This window comes from Tamandua tetradactyla, chromosome 6 (assembly GCF_023851605.1).
Source record: "Tamandua tetradactyla isolate mTamTet1 chromosome 6, mTamTet1.pri, whole genome shotgun sequence".
NCBI classification, from domain to species: domain Eukaryota; kingdom Metazoa; phylum Chordata; class Mammalia; order Pilosa; family Myrmecophagidae; genus Tamandua; species Tamandua tetradactyla.
Window position 1 is genome coordinate 13,357,065 of NC_135332.1, and position 20,952 is coordinate 13,378,016.

At 41.4% G+C, this 20,952-nt stretch overlaps 1 protein-coding gene and 1 long non-coding RNA gene across 11 annotated transcripts in view; one reads left to right on the forward strand and one right to left on the reverse strand.

Annotated features, from left to right (window-relative positions):
• The window catches only part of SLC39A11 (solute carrier family 39 member 11), a 453,311-nt gene that overhangs the window by 204,765 nt on the left and 227,594 nt on the right, over positions 1–20,952 (reverse strand). The gene's annotated exons all lie outside the window — the stretch shown is intronic.
• On the forward strand, positions 8,619–14,443 carry LOC143687082 (uncharacterized). 3 transcript variants are annotated; one of them, XR_013177411.1, is made up of 4 exons: positions 8,619–8,714; positions 9,444–10,851; positions 12,855–12,992; positions 13,568–14,443. It is a non-coding gene; the product is annotated as an uncharacterized LOC143687082 (long non-coding RNA). The 3 variants fall into 3 exon arrangements; XR_013177413.1 differs by having other exon boundaries at positions 9,444–9,581; XR_013177414.1 differs by lacking the exon at positions 9,444–10,851 and having other exon boundaries at positions 8,629–8,714.

Sequence of the window (20,952 nt, forward strand, 5' to 3'; positions counted from 1 at the left end):
GAAGTGTGATGCAAAAAGCCATAGTGAGCAAAGGAATTAGCAAAAATGCTGGGAAACAGAAGCAACCATTGACTGTATAAAACAATAGCAATTCTGGTGACTAATTTAGGCTGTTTAAAAAAGATGGAACTAAAATATTAGAAAAATAATAACATAGATGATGATGGGGTAAATCATTAGGAAGACGATAGAGGTACTGATTAATTTTGAACATTAAGTCAACTATGCATGTTTAAAAAGAAACCACACACAAAGAAAAAGAAATTGCCTTAAAAATTCCCAAACTAATAAAGGATAAGGGAAAAATAGACAGAAAACTCAGTTAATCCAATAAAGTACCAAAAAAAAAAAAATGGAAAAAGTAAATGCATGGTAAATATAAAAAATAATATAAATTATACAAAAGAACTATAAATCTTGCCTGAGGCCATACATCCACAGCAGTCCTCCAAAGTGAACAGCCTCTACAAACACTCACATATACTCATATGTATACATATCCACACTAGACCGAGGCAGTACTGCTGGGGTAAAGGCTATGAAGTCATCAAGGAACAAATAGTCCATTTATGAACATAAAACAGTGAAAAAGAACTCCCCAAATCTGTATGAGGTTGGTATAATCTTGATATTCAAACCAGTGGAATATAACATTAGAAATGAAAACTTTAGGACACACCTACTCAAGGACATAGATGCCAATTACTGGGAATAAAAAGGAATGATCTTTACCTGGTAAAAGGTATCTATCAAAAACCTAAGATGGACTTCTGTGAAGATGGCAGAATAGGATAGGTTGAGTTCACCCTTGCTCCATAGATAATTACAGACGAGAGAGAAAAACAAATGAGACAGCAGTCCCCGAGTGTGAAAGTGAGTGAAAGGGTCTTCTACACTACATAGGAAGGTCCTGGATGAAAAAGCAGAGGAATCAAGACTCAGAGAATGGGGTGGGTGGGTTCAGTTGTGACTCCATCAAGGATAAGAGGCCCTGTCCAGGAAAGTAGCTGCCCCTGGACTGGCTTGGGAGATCAGCCCAATCAGTTCTGCAGCCCAGAGCTCCCTTGTGGAACCCGGAAGCCAGTAAACTTGCTTTCCCCACTCATAGAGACCATCCAACTAGTGCACTGAACCTGCCACTCCCTTTTCCATAGGGAGGCACAGAGCCCTCAGGAGAGCACAGAAGGAAAGGCTGCCAAGGAAACAAGCTACACTATGCCCCTGCACCCCCATACCGTACCCCTCATCCCACACCCCCTGCCCCATGGCATGCCCCTGCGTGCCTTGCATCCTCACATTGCACCCTGCCATGTGCCCCTGAGCCATGCCCCTTGCCCCATGCCATGTACACCATGCCCTGTGATACAACAACTTCTGCCCCATGCCCTGGTGCCTCACCAGGTACCCCCACTCCATGCCCTGTGCCCCCGCACCTACACACCCCACGCCTTTGCCCAGGCAGTTGAAATACCAAGTCCCACAGCCCAAGTTCATTCCAAGGTGGAACATGGGGGCCACCAAACCCATCAAGCCCACAGGTAGAACAGCCACTGGGGTGCACACTGCCCAATCCTCAGCCCCAGGGTCGGTGGTTTTCAGTGGGCACTGGGGCCAGCAGACATGGCTGTAATTGCACAGGGTTTCCAGTCACCTCACCCAGTTGCCATAACTGGGGAGACGTGGGCCTGAGGAGAAGAGGAGGCCCAAAAGTTCCATCTGCTGAGAAGAAACAGAAAGTGCAGTCTGACATGCTGAGAAGAAACAGTAAGTGCAGTCTGCCAAAAAGGCTATCTACACAATTCTTAAAAGAGCCTAAAGCAGAGTTGCATCCCCTGAATAAGGTCTGGACCTAGGTTTGGCAGGGAATTACTGCCAACCCAAGCACAAAAGGAGACCTTCAACGTAAACCCCAGCAAATACAAAAGCTTAGATGAATGAGGGAAATCAACTTTCAAAATAACCCTTATTGGCCTCAAAGAAAAGAAAAAATTGCAAAGCATATGAAGATGCAGGCAGATATGGCACAGCCAAACGATCAAATTAAAACACCAGAAGAGACACAGACTTTCGAACAACTAATCAAAGACATTCATACAAATCTCCTAAATAGTGACATAAAGGATATCAAGAAGACACTAGAAGAGCATAAAGAACAATTTGAAAGAATAAATAGAAAAATAGCAGATCTCACAGAGATGAAAGTTACTGCAGACCAGTACATTTTTTTACATTGTAGTATATAAAAATATACCAGAGAAACACCACAGCAGGTTTGAAGAGGCAGGAGAAAGAATAAGCGAACTAGATGACAGGACAATTGAACTCAAACACACCAAAGAACAAATGGCAAAAAAGATGGAAACATTTGAACTGGATCTCAGGAAAAGGATGGATAATATGAGGTGCACAAATATAAGAATCATTAGTGTCCCACAAGAAGAAAAGAATAATACAGGGTAAGGAAGACTAGTTGAGGAGATAATGGGGGAAAACTTCCCAATCCTTATACAAGACATAAATACGCCAATCAAAGAAGCTCAATGAACCCCAAATAGGATAAATCCAAATAGTCCTACTCCAGGACACATACTAATCAGTCTGTCAAATATTGAAGAGAAGCAAAAAGTTCTGAAAGCAGTACAAGAAAAGCAACTTACCACATACAAGAGAAACCAAATAAGACCAAGAACAGACTTTTCACAGGCACTGTGGAAGCAAGAAGGCAGTGATACATTATATTTAAGATTCTGGAAGAGAAAGAGTTTCAACTAAGAATTCTTTACCCAGCTAAGTTGCCATCCAAAAGTGAGGGATCAAAAAAAAGTTGATTATGATGATAAAAAAAAAATTTATTCTTCTAGTATCCTATATTCTGGAGCAGCTAGAAGGAAAAATCTATGATTTTGATAAGGTAGCCCGTGACAAACTCTGGGATCTTTCCTGTAGCTATTTGTTGAAGAGCTTTGAAAACTATTGCTTTTCTCTTTCTTTGCTTTGTATATATGTTATATTATACAATAAAAAAAGTTAAAAAAAAAAAAAAAAGAAAAAAGCACAATGGGGCATAAAGAAAAAAGTGTGGGAGAGACTAAAATTTTCACAGACAAACAAATACTGAGAGAATTAGAGAATCTGTCAACAAGAGAACTGCCCTACAAGAAACACTAAAGGGAGTACTGCCAGTTGAAAAAAAAAAAAAAGACAAGAAAGGGAGGTCTGGAGGAGAGCACAGAATTGAAGAGTATCAGTAAGGGTTACTTAGGATAAAAAGAGAGAGAGGGAAATGAATTTATAGATCTGATAAGTAAAAACCAAAAGGATAAGATGGTAGATTCAAGAAATGCCTTTACAGTAATAATTTTGAATGTTAATGGACTAAACTCACCAATTAAAAGATACAGATTGGCAGAATGGATTAAGAAACATGATCCATCTATATGCTATTTGCAAGAGACTCATCTTAGACCAAAGGATACAAACATAGTGAAAGTGAAAGAATGCAAAAAGATGTTCCATACATGTTGTAAACAAAAGAAGGCAGGAGTAGCTTCACTAACATCAGACAAAACAGACTTTAAATGTATAGATGTCATAAGAGACAAGGAAGGACACTACACAGTAATAAAAGGGACAATTCACCAAGAAGAAATAGCAATCATAAATGTTTATGCTCCTAATTAAGGAGCTCCAAAGTACATGAAGGAAACACTGGCAAAACTGAAGGAAGCTACAGACGTTTCAACAATAATAGTGGAAGACTTCAATACACTACTCTTCTTTACAGATAGAACAAAAAGACAGAGGATCAACAAGGAAATAGAGAACTTAAACAATTTGATAAATGAATTAGGCCTAATAGATATATAGAGATTGTTACACTCCAAAACACCTGAATATACTATCTTCTCTAGTTTCATGGAACATTCTTCAGGATAGAATATATGCTGGGGGCACAAAACAGGTCTTTATAAATGTAAAAAGATTGAAATTTTCAAAACACTTTCTCTGATCACAGTGGAATGAAGCTGGAAACCAATAAACACCAAAGAACCAGAACACTGACAAATATATGGAGATTAAATAACACACTCTTAAACAATCTGTGGTCAAAGAAAAAAGTGCTATAGAAACTGGTAAATATCTGAATGTGAATGAAAATGAGAATGCAACATATCAGAACTTATGGGACAGGCAAAGATGGTGCTGAGAGGAAAATTTATTGTCCTAAATGCCCATACTTAAAAAGAAAAAAGAGCAAAAATCGAGGACTTAACTGCTCATCTAGAGGAACTAGAGAAAGAACAGCAAACTAACCCCAAAGCAAATAGAAGAAGAGAAATAACAAAGATTAAAGCAGAGTTAAATGAATGGAAGAACAACAACAACAGAATTCCTAGAAACACACAAACAACTTATAGTGACTTGAGAAGAAATAAAAGATCTCAGCAAGCTAATCAAAAGTAAAAAAATTGAATCTGTCATCAAAATCTTCCTACAAAGAAAAGCCCAGGGCCAGATGACTTCTCAGATGAATTTCATCAAACATCCCAAAAAGAATTACCACCAGTCCTGCAATATGTTTTTCAAAAAAATTGAGGAAAAAGGAACACTACCTAGCTCATTTTATGGAGCTAACATTAATATCAAAAGCAGATAAAGATGCTTCAAAAAAGGAAAACTACAGGTCAATCTCCTTAATGAATACAGTTACAAAAATTCTCAACAAAATACTAGCAAATTGAATCCAATGACATATTAAAAGAATTGTACAACACGACCAAGTAGGGTTCATACCAGGAATACAAGGATGGTTCAACACAAGAAAATCAGCCAATGTAATGTAGCACATTAACAAATCAAAAGGGAAAAACACATATCATCTCGATTGATGCTGAAAAAGCATTTGACAAAATTCAGCATCCTTTTCTGATAAAAACACTTCAAAAGGTAGGAATTAAAGGAAATGCCCTCAATGTTATAAAGGGCATATATGACGAAAAACCCATAGCCAACATCATACTCAACGGTGAGAGACTGAAAGCTTTCTCTCGATGGTCAGGAATGAGATAAGGATGCCCATTGCCACCACTACTATTCAACATTGTTCTAGAAGTTCTCATTAGAGCAATCAGGCAGGAAAAAGAAATAAAAGGCATCCACATTGGAAAAGAAGAAGTAAAACTTTCATTATTTGCAGATGACATGACTCTATACTTGGAAATCCTAGGAAATCTATGACAAAGTTTCTTAAGCTAATAAACCAGTTCAGCAAAGTGGCACGATTCAAGGTTAGCATGCAAAAATCTATAACATTTCTATACACAAGCACTGACCTAGCTGATGAGACAATTAAGGAAAAAATCCATTCAAAATAGCAACCATAAGAATAAATTTAACCAGGGACCTGTACACAGAGAATTCCAAAACATTGCAAAAAGAAATCAAAGAAGATCTAAATAGGTGAAAAGACATACCCTGCTCATGAATAGGAAAATTAAATGTAGTTGGGATGCCAATTCTACACAAATTGATCTACAGATTCAATCAAAATTCCAACAATCTATTTTGAAGACCTGGAAAAAGCTAGTCAATTGAATTCATTTGGAAGGGAAAGTGACCTTGAATAGCTAAAAATATCCTTAAAAAGAACAATGAAGTGGGAGGATTAATGCCTCTTAATTTTAAAGCTTATTATAAATCCACAGTGGTCAAAACAGCATGTACTGGCACAAAGATAGAAATATTGACCAATGGAAATTGAGAATACAGAGATAGACCCCACAAACCTATGGTCAATTGATCTTCAAAAAGGTCTCCCAAATCACTGAACTGGGACAGAATAGTCTTTTTTAACAAATGGGTATGGGAGAACTAGATATCAGAAGCCAAAAGAAAGAAAGAGGACACTTACTTTACACCTTATACAAAAATAAACTCAAGGTGGATCAAAGACCCAAATAAAACAGCCAGTACCATAAAACTCCTAGAAGAAAATATAGGGAAACATCTTCAAGATGCAGTAATAGGAGGTAACTTCTTAAGGTTTACACCCAAAGCACAAGCAACAAAAGAAAAAAATAGATAAATAGGAAATTCTTAAGATCAATAGCTTCTGTGCCTCAAAGGACTTTGTCAATAAGGGGAAAAGGCAGCCAACTCGATGGAAGAAAAAATTGGGAAATCACATCTCATATAAAGGTTTGATATCCTGTATACATAAAGAAATCAAACAAGTTAACAACAAAAGAACAAGCAACCCAATTATAAAATGGGCTAAAGATATGAATAAACATTTTGCAAACAGCAAATACAGATGGCTAAAAAGCACATGAAGAGATGCTCATTTTCATTGCTACAGGGGAAACGCAAATCAGGACTACAATGAAACATCACCTTACATATAGGAAACTACAAATGTTGAAGAGGATGTAAAGAAATCGGAACACTTATTCACTGCTGGTGAGAATGTATAATGGGTACAGCCACAGTGGAAAACAGTTTGGTGGCTCCTTAGAAAACTAAATATTGAGTTGTCCTATAACCCAGCAATACCAGTACTTGACACATACCCATAAGAACTGAAAGCAGTGGTTCAAACAGGTATTTGCACACCAATGTTCACAGCAGCATTATTCACACTTGCCAGAAGATGGAAACAATCCAAGTTCCATCAATAGATGAGTGGATAAGCAAAATGTGATAAACACACACACATAAAATGGAATATCATGCAGCAGTAAGATGAAATGAGGTGCTGAATCATATGATGACATGGAGGAAGCTTGAGGATATAATGCTGAGTGAAATAAGCCAGACAGAAAAGGAGAGGTAATGTATGATTTCACTATTATGATCTTCATAAAGGTGAACTCAGAGGCTTACAATGTAGAATGTAGGGAACCTAGAGATAAACAGAAGTTAGAGATGGGTGAATGGGTAGCTAATAAAGTTGAATTTAAATGTAAGGGAATGGGATAGAAGTGAAGGCAGTTCATTAGAGGGTTCATAAGTAATATTGCCATATTGAAGGTGAACACAATAGAAAGGGCTGGTACAGAGAAAGCCTTGTATCCCACCAATTAACACTACAAATATAAATAAGTTCTTGCATGAATTACTTCAAAAGTATGACTCTTTTACAAAAAGCCAGTAATAGAGGAGTATATGCTATGGCCTATATTTAACAGGAAGACATCAACAGTACCACAGCAATACCAGGGGTAAATAATTGGCGGGGAAGGACAAGAGTTAAGGGGAGGTTCGGATTTTCTATTTGGTGAGGGCGTGTTTATCTGTGATTTTTCTCTTGAGAGCAATGAAAACTGTCTAAAGTTGAGAGTGTTGATGACTGTACCACTAAGTGAAGATACCGGGAGACATGGATTGTTTACTTTGGACATTATCTATGATGTCCAATGAATGGAGGTGGCTGAAGGATACATTGACTGAGAAGCAGAACAGTGTACTGTGGCGTACCCACATGATGGAATATTGTGCAAATACAGAAGGAAACGATGTTGTGAGGCATGCAGCAAGGTGAATGAAACTTGGGGACATTATGCAGTATAAAATAAGCCAGAAGCAGAACAAATTATTGTATGGTCTCTCTCAGAAAATACATATAAGAAAATTGGCACCTCGATTGTAAGCTCTTATAGCAGTCACATTTAGTCCAGAGCTGTAAATGTAATTTCTAGATTTTGAGATGTTGTGCTCTATATGTATAACCTGGTATCTTCCTGGAATTATGGGTACCTGTGTGACACCTAAGATGTGCAGTTGGAATTCTACAATTCTGAATATCAGCATTGTTACACAGAAAAACTATTAAAGAAAGTGAAAAGAGACAAGGTTTCAATTAGATATAAGTATGAAGCTGATCTGGTCGAGAATAAGGTAAATCAGAATACAGGGTCAAGGATGACATTGTCTGTATTTTAGAACTCCACCTACTGTATGAGATCAAAGGAAGAGAGCTTTATTTTGTCCAAAACCTAAATTTTCTGTGGCAGATAATCTAACTCAATGTCTGGACAGCTCATTTAAACAACCCAAACACATGGAGCTCAAAATGGGATCATCCCCAATGGTGTACACACTTTGCAAAACCCCTAGGACTGTGAATATGATGGATTTCACACCTGAGAACAGGTTATATTACACGATTGTAATTCCATATAGCTTAATGTAATATGGATACATCACAGAGTATGTTGAGCAGATAATGAAAAAGTATTGGCAAAGTCCCTTGAGGGATAGGAGAAAAAATAAGGAACTATTAAACTTTACTACCAAGAAAACCCCTGATACTGTCTTAAAAATTAGGGACTCCCAAGTCAATAGGCCAAGGCCTTGATTTTGAGGCTTGCTCTTATGAAGCTTATTTATGAAGCAGAGAAGCTAAGCCTACCTATAGGTATACCTAAGAGTTAATTCCAGAAAACCTCTTTTGTTGCTCAGATATGGTCTGTCTCTCTCTAAGCCCAACTCGGCAAGGAAAATCATTACCCTCCTCACTGTATGGGACATGATATCCAAGGGTGAAGGTTTCCCTGGCAATGCAAGATATGACTCTCTGGGATGAGCCTGGCCCTGCACTGTGACATCAGCAATGCATTCCTGATCAAGGGGAAAAGAAATTGTAACAAAATCAGGTGTCAGTGGCTAAGAGAGTTCAAATAGATTTGAGAGGCTACTCTGGAGGCTACTCTTATGTAAGTTTCAGCTAGACATTGCTAAATATTACACTTTGTCAAATCCTGTCTAAAATGATTCCTAACAACCCAAAAGAACACTTAGAGCTCTAGCTGAGATTCTACAAAGTTTCACACACTATGATTACTTTCCAGAAAACTACAACCTCCAGATGGGTTCCTAGGCCAGATAAGTCCTGAAACCTAGAGGGGCCAGCCTTTCCAAGAACATCAACTAGCTCCATCTTTCTGTCCCATATTGTCAACACCCCTTTCCAACATGAATAAGTTAGAATGGCATAGCCAAATATTCCTAAAAATTGGGAGAAGGATCAAAGGAGAAGGAGGACTTATAACAGAAAAGATATGATTTAACAAATGAGTATGACTGCTGAATCATTATATTGCTATTTCTTTTAGGTTCCAGGTTTTGGAGCAGCTAAAAGGAAAAATCTGAAATTGTAGAACTGTAACCCATACCAAACTCTGAAATCTGTTCTATAACTACTTATTACAATGCACCTGAAATTTATTGCTTTTTTGTATATATATTTCATAATAAAATATGTTTTTAAAATCCATGGTAAATATATTGATGATAAAAACTTAGAAGTGTCCCCTGCAGAGTCAGGGTAGTGGTCAGAATTCTAAGACGGCCCCTGTGGTAGGTAAATTCATATGTCAACTTGGCTAGATTATGATGTCCAGTTATTTGGTCAAGTAACCACTGGCCTGCTTGTTACTTTGTAGATGGATTTACATCATTAGCAGGTGACTGCATCTATGGTTGATTATATCTACAGTTAATAAAGAAGACTGTCTTCAGCAATGAAAGGGGCCTCCTCATCTGATCAGTTCTCCGTATCTGATCAGTTCTCAGGCCTTAAAGTAAGAATTGAGATTTCTGGACCCAGAAAGAAGAATTTCTATCTCTATTTCAGCCAGTCATATTCTCCTGGGGAATTCAACACCACTTTATCAAGTTTCCAACCTGCAGCCTGCCCTAAGAGTACAGCCTTGTCAATCCCCGTGGCAATCTTATGTCTCTTAATGCTGACACACACACATAGAACATCCCCCATGGTGTACACACTTTGCATAATCCCTAGGACTGTGGATATGATGGATTTCACACCTTAGAACAGGTTATATTACATATCTTCCTTAAAATAGGAAGAGTATCTGAGCTGGCCTGACTGAATCACATGAACCCTTTAAAAAGGAGAGTTTTCTTGGCTGATGGCGCAGAGGAAATCAGAGACAATGCATGAGAACTCAAGGTGGCATTACTGGCGTGAAGTTGGAAGGGGCCACATAGCAAGGAATGTGGGCATCCTCTAGGAGCTGAGAGTGACCCCAGCTGACAGCCAGGAAGGAAATCTCCATTCTACAAGGACCTGAAAGTTGCCCAAAGCAAGAATCATCTTGGAAGATTTTCCCCCAAGCCTCTGTATACTATGACTTTGTCAACACCTTGACTTCGACCTTGTGACACTGAGAAGAGAACCCAGCCACACCAGGCTGGAATGCTGCAGGCTCTTAAGTGGGGGTTGTTTTCAGCTGCTAAATCAGTGGTAATTTATTGTGCAGCAACAGAAACCAAAACCAGGGTGCCTGCTATTGGCATCTCTATCCATTGTGCTGGAGGGCATGGCCAGGACAGCGAGACAAGAGAAACAAAAGGTGTCAGGATTAGGAAGAAAGGAAAACAAAATTTTGTTATTTGCTGATATGATTGCTTACTTAAACTACCCAAGAGAAAATATAGCAAGCAATTATAATTTTATTAGAATTCAACAATGGTATTGTGGTAGTTGGGTTCATGTCCTACCAGACGTGAAGGCTCACTAATTGTAATTACACAGTAATTACACAAGCCATTATAATTATACAGTGTGATGACGGTATGAGTACAAAAAAAGAAGAAAAAAAAAAAAAAACAGAACACATTAGGGAGCCTGGATCCAGAGCACATCTGTAGGGGTCTGGCATACAACAAAGAGAGCATCCATCACCTGTCAGGGACCACGGAACTGGCTAACCACTATTCACATAGGAAGAGAAATGTCACGCCCTACCTCAAAAAAGGCAATGTTTTAATGCTCGAGTTTTATAATAGCCTGACCAGTAGCAACATCTCTTTAAGGACTAATAATAGGTGAGTGTCATACCATGTATCTGGTTTGGGGGTGACCTACAGGAATCCAAGAACACCTTCAGGTGCTGAGTTGGCAAAATGGGGCTGGGGTCTATGTGCTTCTATGATAGCCCTACATCTGTGTGTGCGTGTGGGGGCGGGTATGCACTTAACCCTGATACTGCCCGCATTAGAGGAGACCGTGAAATCTTACACAGCTAGCTAAACCTGTGCTTGAATCTTATTCCTCTGCAGGGTTTTTAGTGTCACCCGAGGAAATTCTACATGCGGAACATCTGGCGTGCTTATGAAAGAAAAAGGTTCCTAGGCTCCTCTGGGGACAGCCCTGGGAAAGCGCACTTGAAATGTGCTGCTCCCATGCAAATGAGTCCCAGCCCTGCCATTCCTGAGTGATCCCAGGGGAAGTAGCAAGAGGGCTGATTGAGGACGATGCCCTGGCATTTGTCAGGATGTCCATTCGGAAACATGCGGAACGAAAAGCCAGGTCTCAGATATCGGTGCACTTGTCACATATCGAACCCCTGAACTCCTCAAAATCTGGTATTGTGAGCTAGCGGTAGATTCATTTTCTAAAATTGCATTTTTAAATTGTTCTTTTTAATACAGAAAAGCATAAAGAAAATAATAAAATGATCTGTAATCGCTACTACCCAGACAATCTCTGCTGACATTTAAAGGCATAAAAATAACACACGCACATGGTTAGATAATGCAAACAGCAGAGAAAGGGATGAAATGTAAACCAGGAGTATCCCTCACCCCCAAGTCTTGCTTCCAAAAGGTAACCACTCATCAGATTCTAATGGATTCTTCCAGAAAAAATATCACATTAATTCCAGGACATGCATCCATTTCAAAATTGTTTACCCCAAAGGAATTTTATAGTTCCCAGTTGGGGAACCTGCTTTTTTTTTTTTTTTTTCATTTAATATATCTTGCAGATTTCATTTTTAAAAAATCTTATTTATTTTAAAGAGGAATACCTGAGGGAAGGAATTACATTTTTAACCATCACATAATGTGATTCTGACGTGGGCGCTCAGCAGGCCCCACTGAGAAACCCTGGCCTGGAAGATGGGCATATTCAAACGTCCCTTTCTCTGGTGGGGATATGGATCTGCACAGAGCCTTGGAAATGCCCCCACTGCTCCCTAACGAGCAGAACCCCAGAAGGCCTCTGAATATCCCGCATTTAGCCACTGCTGCTCAAAGCAAATGGATAAATATTCCTTTATCCAGCCTATGTTGACCCACCGGCAAGGGTCTAAGGATAAATGCCAGGGGTTGAGGTGGCAGAAGGCAGGAAATGATTCCTGGCTCCACTTCTGAGAATGGTGTTGCCCAGAGGCCATTCATTTTATTTGCAAAGCATCTCAGGTAGGCCCCCAAGTTGCCATTCATCCATTTTCAATCTGGGTTCAATGCCAGAGCAAAGGAAGTGGCCAAAATGCAGGTCTCGCCCAGTCCCAGATGCTCTCCAGATCTCTCCCACAGATTTTTGGCTGGCTGTTAAGTGGCTCCAAAGATAGCGTTGGTACTGATTTGCCTGAAGCATTTTGCAGTCTCCCTTATCTTTTAAGTGGAAAAGGTTTGCTCGCTAATGAGCCTGTGCTATCCTTCACCTAATCATCTGAGAAAATCCTCAGCGATCCCGCCCCTCCCAGGCTGCAGCTATTCAGCCCATTGCTACGAGGTCGCAGATGGAGAGAGAAAGAGAGGAAAGCCCGTGACTGGGTTTTTGCTCCTGTCCTCGTGCCTGGGAGACAGGTGGTCAGATCCAGCAGATCCTGGAGGCAAAGGAAACTGGAAGCAGAGACCCACACCCACTATTTCTAGATATTTGGGGGGTATGTCCTGAGCTCTCGGTTGGCACTTCACCTGGCAGGCACCCTGTGGCATGTGACTTCCCACCGCAGAAAGAACCCGAGATCCAGGTTTGCTCTATTCTGCTTCCCAGGGTGGTGGGCTGGACTGGGCGGAAACACCTCGCCCATCTCTTCCAGAGTCTCAGACTTGGCTCGTCTCTTGAACTGAAGATGGAGCAACTTGGAGCCGTGGGGTGAGACTGACGGGACTATGGCATGGAGAAGATGAGAAGCAAGTTTGCAGAGTGAAGAAAGCAGACATGGGAGACCTTGGAGGTCGGAGGGAGTAGAATAAATAAAAACACGCGATCAGCTTTGCGGTGCCCCAACCTAGTGCCTCTAGAGGCCCGACTTATCTCATTGCCCTGGGATTCAGTTTCCCTAAAAAGAAATTCTCTCTTCTTCCTTCAGCTCCTCTGAAGTAGGTTTCCCTAGCTTTCAATCAGAAGCACCTTCCTTGATTGAGACAAAGCCATGGTGACAATTAACTCTTGAAGCATGGCTGTGCGACTGAAGCACGGGAGACTGGGAATGGCCATTGCATGTTTGCCCAGGAAAGCAACCTCTGGGACAGCTGAGTGGGGAGGAGTTTTGCTCCAAAGACAAAGAGAAAAATCCAGAGTCAGGGTCATCTCTCCTCTTCCACTCCAGACTCAAGAATTCCTCCTCCCAATTTTATAACGGAACGAGGGGAAGCTCCATCCTCAGGGAGAAGGGGCTGCTCTGAGGATGAGAATCTGGGGTAGCTATTTGCAAGACTGTCTTGGGGATATTCAGTAAAGCTGAGGCACCCCAGGGGGGCGGGGAAATCCTGCTGCCTAGTAATTCAAGGTCCTGACCCTGTCTTGCAGGTGATTCAGTGGCCAGTGCAGAAAGAGAATTTATGTGTGTCTCCTACTCTCACCTCCTAAGCTTGCTTCCACAGACATCTCCAGGGAAAACTCGGAGAGGAAAAAGTGAGCCACAGACAAATGAGCAGCAGTAGCCCAGCTGGGGAGAGCCTGTGGTGGCAAGTTGGGGTGCGCTACACAATGCAAGAGCCCCCCCACTCCTCTCCAAGAAGAGCACAGCCTGGGTTCCCACGAAACAATAAAGTTTGGGGCCCAGTCCTCTCTAGGTCCCCCCCCCCATTAAATACGACTGAATAACTTTATTCCCCAAATGAAACTCAGCAGCTGCAGATTGAATAAATGTGGGTAGGGGAACAGAGTCCAAAAACACGGGTGAAGAAATATATCTCAAATATGGTGTTGAGGCAACGCAGGATAACTAAAATAACTGCAGAGAGAGGAAGGGAGGAGATGGGGGCTATTTTGGAAAAGAAAAACTGGTGCAATTAGCCTGGATGCTGGGATAACCTTTTTGATGGGGAGAAAAGTCACACAGAATGTAATTAAGTGAACTATATACGTTATTTTAAATCCTGTTCGTATTAACGCTGTAAATGTTCCACTTAATTCATCATTATTGAGTTTGCCAGCAAAGCTGCAGGGTGAAACTTCAGCTCAAAGTTTAATTACGCCCAAGCAGAGTGGAGCATTCATCATGGCCCCAAGAGCTGCCACAGGAAGAAAGATACAGCTTTGCTCTGGCCAGAGTGACAGGTATCTTGCTAACCCCAGCTGTCCCCTCTTCTGAGGGCTTCCTAAGAGGGCACTGGGATCCGGGAACCCTTTGAGGTTGTTCAGCAAATGCCATGAACTTGCAGAGTGAGACAAGATTTTACAGAAAAGCAATTCAAACCCAGTGATGCCAAATGCCCTGATAATCTCTCATCCCTTCTCTTCTCATGTTCCACAAATGCAGGCACTGTCACCCTGATCTACATATGTATACACAGGACTATAACACATGCTGCTCCTATTGACTGCCCAGTTTGGAGGGTTTTTGTCATTTATTTTTTAACTTAATGACATTTAGGCTGGAATTGGTGTTTCTTTTCTAGCTCATTACCTTCTTTTTTCCTTACTGAACTTTCAAGGCTTGCTGTGTTAGTACCTCCTCCTGGGGAGGGGTCAAACTTAAACCAGGAATTTTTTTCCTTCTCATTGTCTTGCAACATCACAGTGCTGGGTCAGGTGCACACACCCAGATCACCGGTTGGAAATAAAAGTTGCCAGTTGATGGTCAAATAAAACACACGTAACGAGCAACGGGAAAACACCTGCGGAGGGAAGTTGGCCACGGCCAAATGCTTTGCATTAGGGACTGACTTTCCCTGGCCCCAAAGCCAAAGTTAAGCAGGAAGAGCCAAGCAAACATGCTACCATGCAGAATTAAGTTGTTTGACCCTGCTTGTGAGAACACAGCGCTAAGAAGGTGAGGACCACAGAAACTTTCAATTTCCCCATGGCAATGGCCTTGAAATAACCTCCACCCCCACCCCTACCCCGCATCCAAACCTGCATGCAGCAAAGGCAGGTCCTGGCTAACAAGGTAGGTCAAGAGAAAATGTAGAATGTGAGTAAAGTGTCCCACCTGGTCTAGGTAAAACCGAAATGCATACCTTTTTATCAGAAGATTCAAAAGAATTATCATCTCTGTAAAGAAGGGCAGTGACATGCCCCTGGTCACACTTCATGGCATGTATTCAAGGAAGACATGTGAACCTCAAGTTATATTGAGACATGCTGGCTGTGTCAGCGGTGTACTGTTGATGGGAAGTGCTCTGTGATCAATCATTCACCATCTCCTTTCCTGCCTAATTGCCTCTTTCGTACCCTCTCTTTAGGTTTGCTTCCATCTTTCCTCCTCTCTTAAGTCACTGCTCTATGAACACCCATCACACTGGGTCTTATCACAGGCAAAATTATTGGTTGCTTTATAGTGAGCCCATTTTTCCTGCCTCCTTTGAAGGATGGGCACTTGGGCCCCCAGATACAGTTATTTTTGGACTGGTCAGTGTCATGGTAAAATGGGAAAAAGGGGTGGGAGGAGGCTCAAATCTTTCCTCTGCAATTGGCTTATGATGTGAATTGAAAGCCACCAATTCTTTTCCCCAATTATTCATGAAAGATCGTCAGAATGGAAGAGAAATCTGCAGCTGGACAAGAGAGAGAAACTGCAGGTAATTTTCCTGATGAAAGGGGTTTTTCTAACCACCGGCCTCTGGCCTCCCATGGACTTGGACAGCGGCCTGGAGTGGGGACGCTCTATTCCACCTTCATGGCCGGCTCGTGCTTCCACCCCAAGCACAAGGGATTCAACAGGACTTAGTTCTCATTTTAAAAATGACTCAGTGGGATACAAAAACTCAAAAACGGACAGCACAATAATACCTAATTGTAAAGTAATCATGTTAAAACACTGAATGAAGCTGCATCTGAGCTATAGGTTTTTGTTTTGTTTTGTTTTTACTATTATTACTTTTATTTTTTTCTCTATATTAACATTCTATATCTTTTTCTGTTGTGTTGCTAGTTCTTCTAAACCGATGCAAATGTACTAAGAAACGATGATCATGCATCTATGTGATGATGTTAAGAATTACTGATTGCATATGTAGAATGGTATGATTTCTAAATGTTGGGTTAATTTCATTTTTTCTGTTAATTAAAAAAAAGAGAAGGGGTAATTGGAGCTGAAGGGATACAGACTGTGCAACAGGACTGGATATAAAAACTCAGAAATGGACAGCACAATACTACCTAATTGTAATGCAATTATGTTAAAACATTGAATGAAGCTGCATGTGAGGTATAGGTTTTTTTTTCTCTCTATTATCGTTTTAATTCTTATTCTGTTGTCTTTTTATTTCTCTAAATCGATGCAAATGTACTAAGAAATGATGATATGCAACTATATGATGATATTAAGAATTACTGATTGTACATGTAGAATGGAATGATTTCTAAATGTTTTGTTTATTTTTTTTAATTAATAAAAAAAAAAAATGACTCAGTGGGATCTCTTCTTTCCAGAACCAAGGCCACGCTCCCTGGTGATAAACAAAGCTCTTGGAGATGGATTAACGCCATCAAACGGAGTGTCAGCTTTTGCTTCTACTTTGCAAAGGACATCTTCACGTTTCACTTCTCTTGGAGAATCCAGGGAGAAGAAAGAGCTGTCCGTGAGCATATCTTCACATATTTCAGGAAAACGAACTCCCAGCCCCAGGGACCTCCTTGCTGTTTCTTGAAAATATTAAGTATGCTCCTACCTTAGGGCCTCCGCTCCTGCTTTCCCCTCTCAGTCTGGAATTCTTTTCCTCCTGACTTCCCTACAGCTTGTCCCCTTACCTCCTGCAGGCCTTGATTCACATGTCACCTTATCAGTGAAGAATCTCAATATCCCATTTAAAACAGTCACCTGTCTCCCAACTCCCCCTTGCCTGCTTTCCTGCTTTACTCTTCTCCACAGCACTCACTGCCATCTGGTTCCTACCTGTTCTGCCCCTTCATTTTATTCATTGTTTGCACTCCCCAGTAAGAACACAACCCTAGAGGGCAGGAGGCTTGTCTATCTGATTTAGGGTTATAGCGCCAGCACCTGATATGTCGAAGATACTCTGCAAATACACTGCAAATATGTGTTCAATAAAATGAATGAACAAACAGAAACTGGTTCCACGTCACTAAGGATAGAAAGGATGCTTATCTGTACTGGCAACATTTAAAAATGGAGGACAGGGCTTATACACAAAATCTCCCAGGAAAATACATTTGAGGTCTCATCACAGAGAAACCAGGATGAAGCAATTTTAGGGTGCAGCAAGGAAGACCCTGAAGAGGAAGCAGAGAGTGACATGAGTTCCCTAAATGCCAGGAATCGAAATGCGATGGATTTGAAATGCCTTTTTTTAAAAAGGCAAAATATTTCTAAAACTGGATATCATGGAATCACAAGGCATTCATGGCTTACAAAATGGCTTCAGAAAGTATTTCCCAATTCACAGGTGGCTTCAACTCTCCCATGAACCAGTCTGAACCCAATTAGGGCTTCCCTTGTGGGACTAATATCAGGTAGGCCTGACTCTACCTCCTTGGCCAGCTCCAAACCAGGATGCCTTCTGGAAGGGTGGCTATGGTGATGAGGGCCTCCTGTTCTTAAATAATGACTTGTGGAAGGCAAAAAAAATGAACTATAAGTAAAATATCAACCATGCTCCATAGAGTTGAGAACCTCTGAATTTCACCCAGCCTCATTAATAGGTGGGTGAGAACCAAATGCTATGTCTGATAGGAAGGCAAGGAACAAGTGAAAGGGGAAACCTCAGGATAAGTAAAAGTAGACAAGTCAGAAAACCTGACACATATTGAAACTGATGCCAGAAATCCTCCATCAACACTAAAAGCCATAATTAAATAGGCCTAGAGGGAAAGTAAAGGGTAAGAGAGGATGGTGTGCCGTATTGAATTTTGCACTGTATTTTCAATTAAAAAAAAAAAAAACCTGCTACTTTCCTTTTATCTGTGTAGCACCCAACAATGGAAAAATAGGCACTGTCCCCTCATAGAGCCCTGGGGTCTGCATCTAGCATTCTTGCCCAGAGTTACATAGGAATCCAGGCTTCCCCTCTGACCCCCGGCCCAGGACTCACAGCCACAACCCCGCATGCCCCACCTCCATCAAGCATAGAACTCAATGGATGGGAAATGCACCTGGGGTCCAACCTAAGCATACTGTAGCATGAAAACCAGGAACAGGGGCGCAAAGGCAACCTTAGCTTTTATAGACTCTTTGACATGTTAAAGACAAGGCAAACAATTGGCTGATTTAAGTTGAGAATGGCCTAAAGCTGAACCATTAAGGGAGGGGTCCCCACCCCAGAATTTCTTATCTTGCCTACTCGAAGCTTCACCAGTTCCTGAAGGCTAGGGGAGGGGGGTTCTATCCCAGGAATGTGTCTTATCTCGCTTGCCTGCAGTTTTACCCATTCCTGAAGGTCAGGAGAGGGGGTTTGGGTATTTTCCACAGAGCACAGCTGAACTAGAAAGAGGGGAAGGCCTGCCTGCTACAATATGAAGCTGCATCTCTCTATGGGCAGGAAGGCAAATTTCCGAGCAGTAATCCAGGTTTACTAATCCTAAGAACTTCCGCACTCCCAGCAGTTCAAGTTGCAGTGTGAGTCTGCTACAGCCCATGCATTGAACGGGTGTCAGTGGAAGTGGGTGACTGATACCTAGTCAGTGCCCTTGACCTTTCTTTCTAACTGCTTCATTAGTATTGAATATCGACTGCAATTGCTACTTGCAATCCCACATTACATTCAGTCATCATGTCTCAGGCGCCTCTGAGCTCTGACAGTTTCTCAGGCTTCTTGTTTTTGATGCTTTTGATAGTTTTGAGGAGTATTGGTCACAGACTTTGTACCATGTCCCTTGTTTTAGATGTGCCTGATGTTTTCTCATGGTGAGACTGGGGTTATTAGTTACTGGAAGGAAGACCACAGAGGTTAAGTAGCCTTCTCATCTCTGATGAGTTCATCTTGATCACCTGGCCAACAAAATAAGTCTTCCAGGAGAAAAGTTACTTTCTTCCCTTTGCCATACCCTACTCTTTGGAAGCAAGTCACTAGGTGCACCCCACACTCAAGGGTGGCTGTAGTTTCACCTCCTTGAGGGGAAAGTATCTACATCATGTGGAACGTTTCCCTATGAGAGATTTGTCTCTTCTCCCCCATTTATTATTTATTCAATCATTTTTATATTAGTATGGACTCACCGATATTTTATTCTTTGGTTTATAATCTAATAACATGCTGTTGATTTAACAATTGTTAAATTGATCAAGTTTTTCTATCTGTGGCCTTTGGGAGCTCATTTGGGTTGGCCCCTGTGGCAGCCTGGAGTTATATACCCCAGAAAAACATGTTCTTAATCCATTCCCTGGGTTGAACCCATTGTAAATAGGACTGTTTGATGAGGTGACGTCAGGTAAGGGGTGGCCCAACTGAATCAAGTTGGACTTTAGTCCTAATTACTGGAGCTCTGTAGAACAGAGTGAAAGTCAGGTGGAGAGAAGCTGTGGGAAGCAGCCAGAAGCCAGAAGAGAAAGGAGGAGATATCTCATGTGCACTGCCATGTGACAGAAAGGCCAAGGAAGCCCAAAGATTGCCAGAAGATAACGACCCCAGGCAGAAGCTGACCTTCTACCTCTGACACCACGAGCCAAAAAATTCCTGTTATTAAGCCAATCTATTGCATAGTATTTGTCTTGTAGCTAGGAAACTAAAACAGCACCTGATCAATTACATTTTAATACCCCATCCAGGTTGGGGGGGCCTATAATTAAGACAGGAAAATCAGTTTCTTCCCAGGAAGAGCCTTTAACAGTGAATGAGAACTTCTCCTCTTGGCATGCATAGGTGGTTGCTTTTTCTCCAACCAGGCTTAAAGACTGAGACAGTGGGATGACGGCACAGCCAAGAAGGGGCAGCTGACCACACGGAGCCCCAGGAAGAGGGGGGGTTGAGACTCCCAGACAAGCAGCACAGACGTGGGGGGTGGAGGGGTGCTGTGTGTGTGTGGGGGGGACAAAACACTAGAGGACCAGAAATGCACTCCCAGATGAGGTGGAAAGCATAAGTGACATCAGTGACACTGATGGCCAAGGCAGAGGCTGTCTCATTTGCCTCCACACCTGTCATGCTGCCCAGCACAGGGCAGGGCTCCATCGTGACTGGGGAACGAAAGAATGGACATTCAGCAGGTTGTACATCTGTCAAGCTAATTATATCAAATCTCTCTCCCAGGCAAGCCCTTTGGGGTGGCTGGCCACAATTAAGGTGCAAGATTGCTCAATTTGTGGTTCATCAGCTCTCTTCACCTCAACCCATAGAGGCAGGGGGAGCCTTAGACATTTTTAATGTATCTAGAAGGAAGGAGGAAGAGGGTGATACAGGGATGCTAAATGTAAAATCCATGAACCAAATAATCATCACCCAAATGTTCACTGTTGCCCATATTTTAAACATATACTTGTAAGTATAGTGCATACGTGTGCATACCTATACACACCCATAAAGACTTTCTAGCAGGCCACTACTGGTACTTCAAAAAAGTATATACTTCACGTTAGTGGCACAACAACAACTTTTGCATTGTAAGCTCTATAAGGACAAAGTTGTGGCTTGTTATCATTTTGTTATTTTATTTAACTTAAGTATCTCCAGCTTCTAAAGCAGTGACTGGAATATAGTAGGCGCTCAATAATATTTGTTGCATGAATGAAGCAAAAAGTGAATTGCTCTCATCCTAAGATAATAATACTGCAGACTACCATCTCAGGGCTCAGT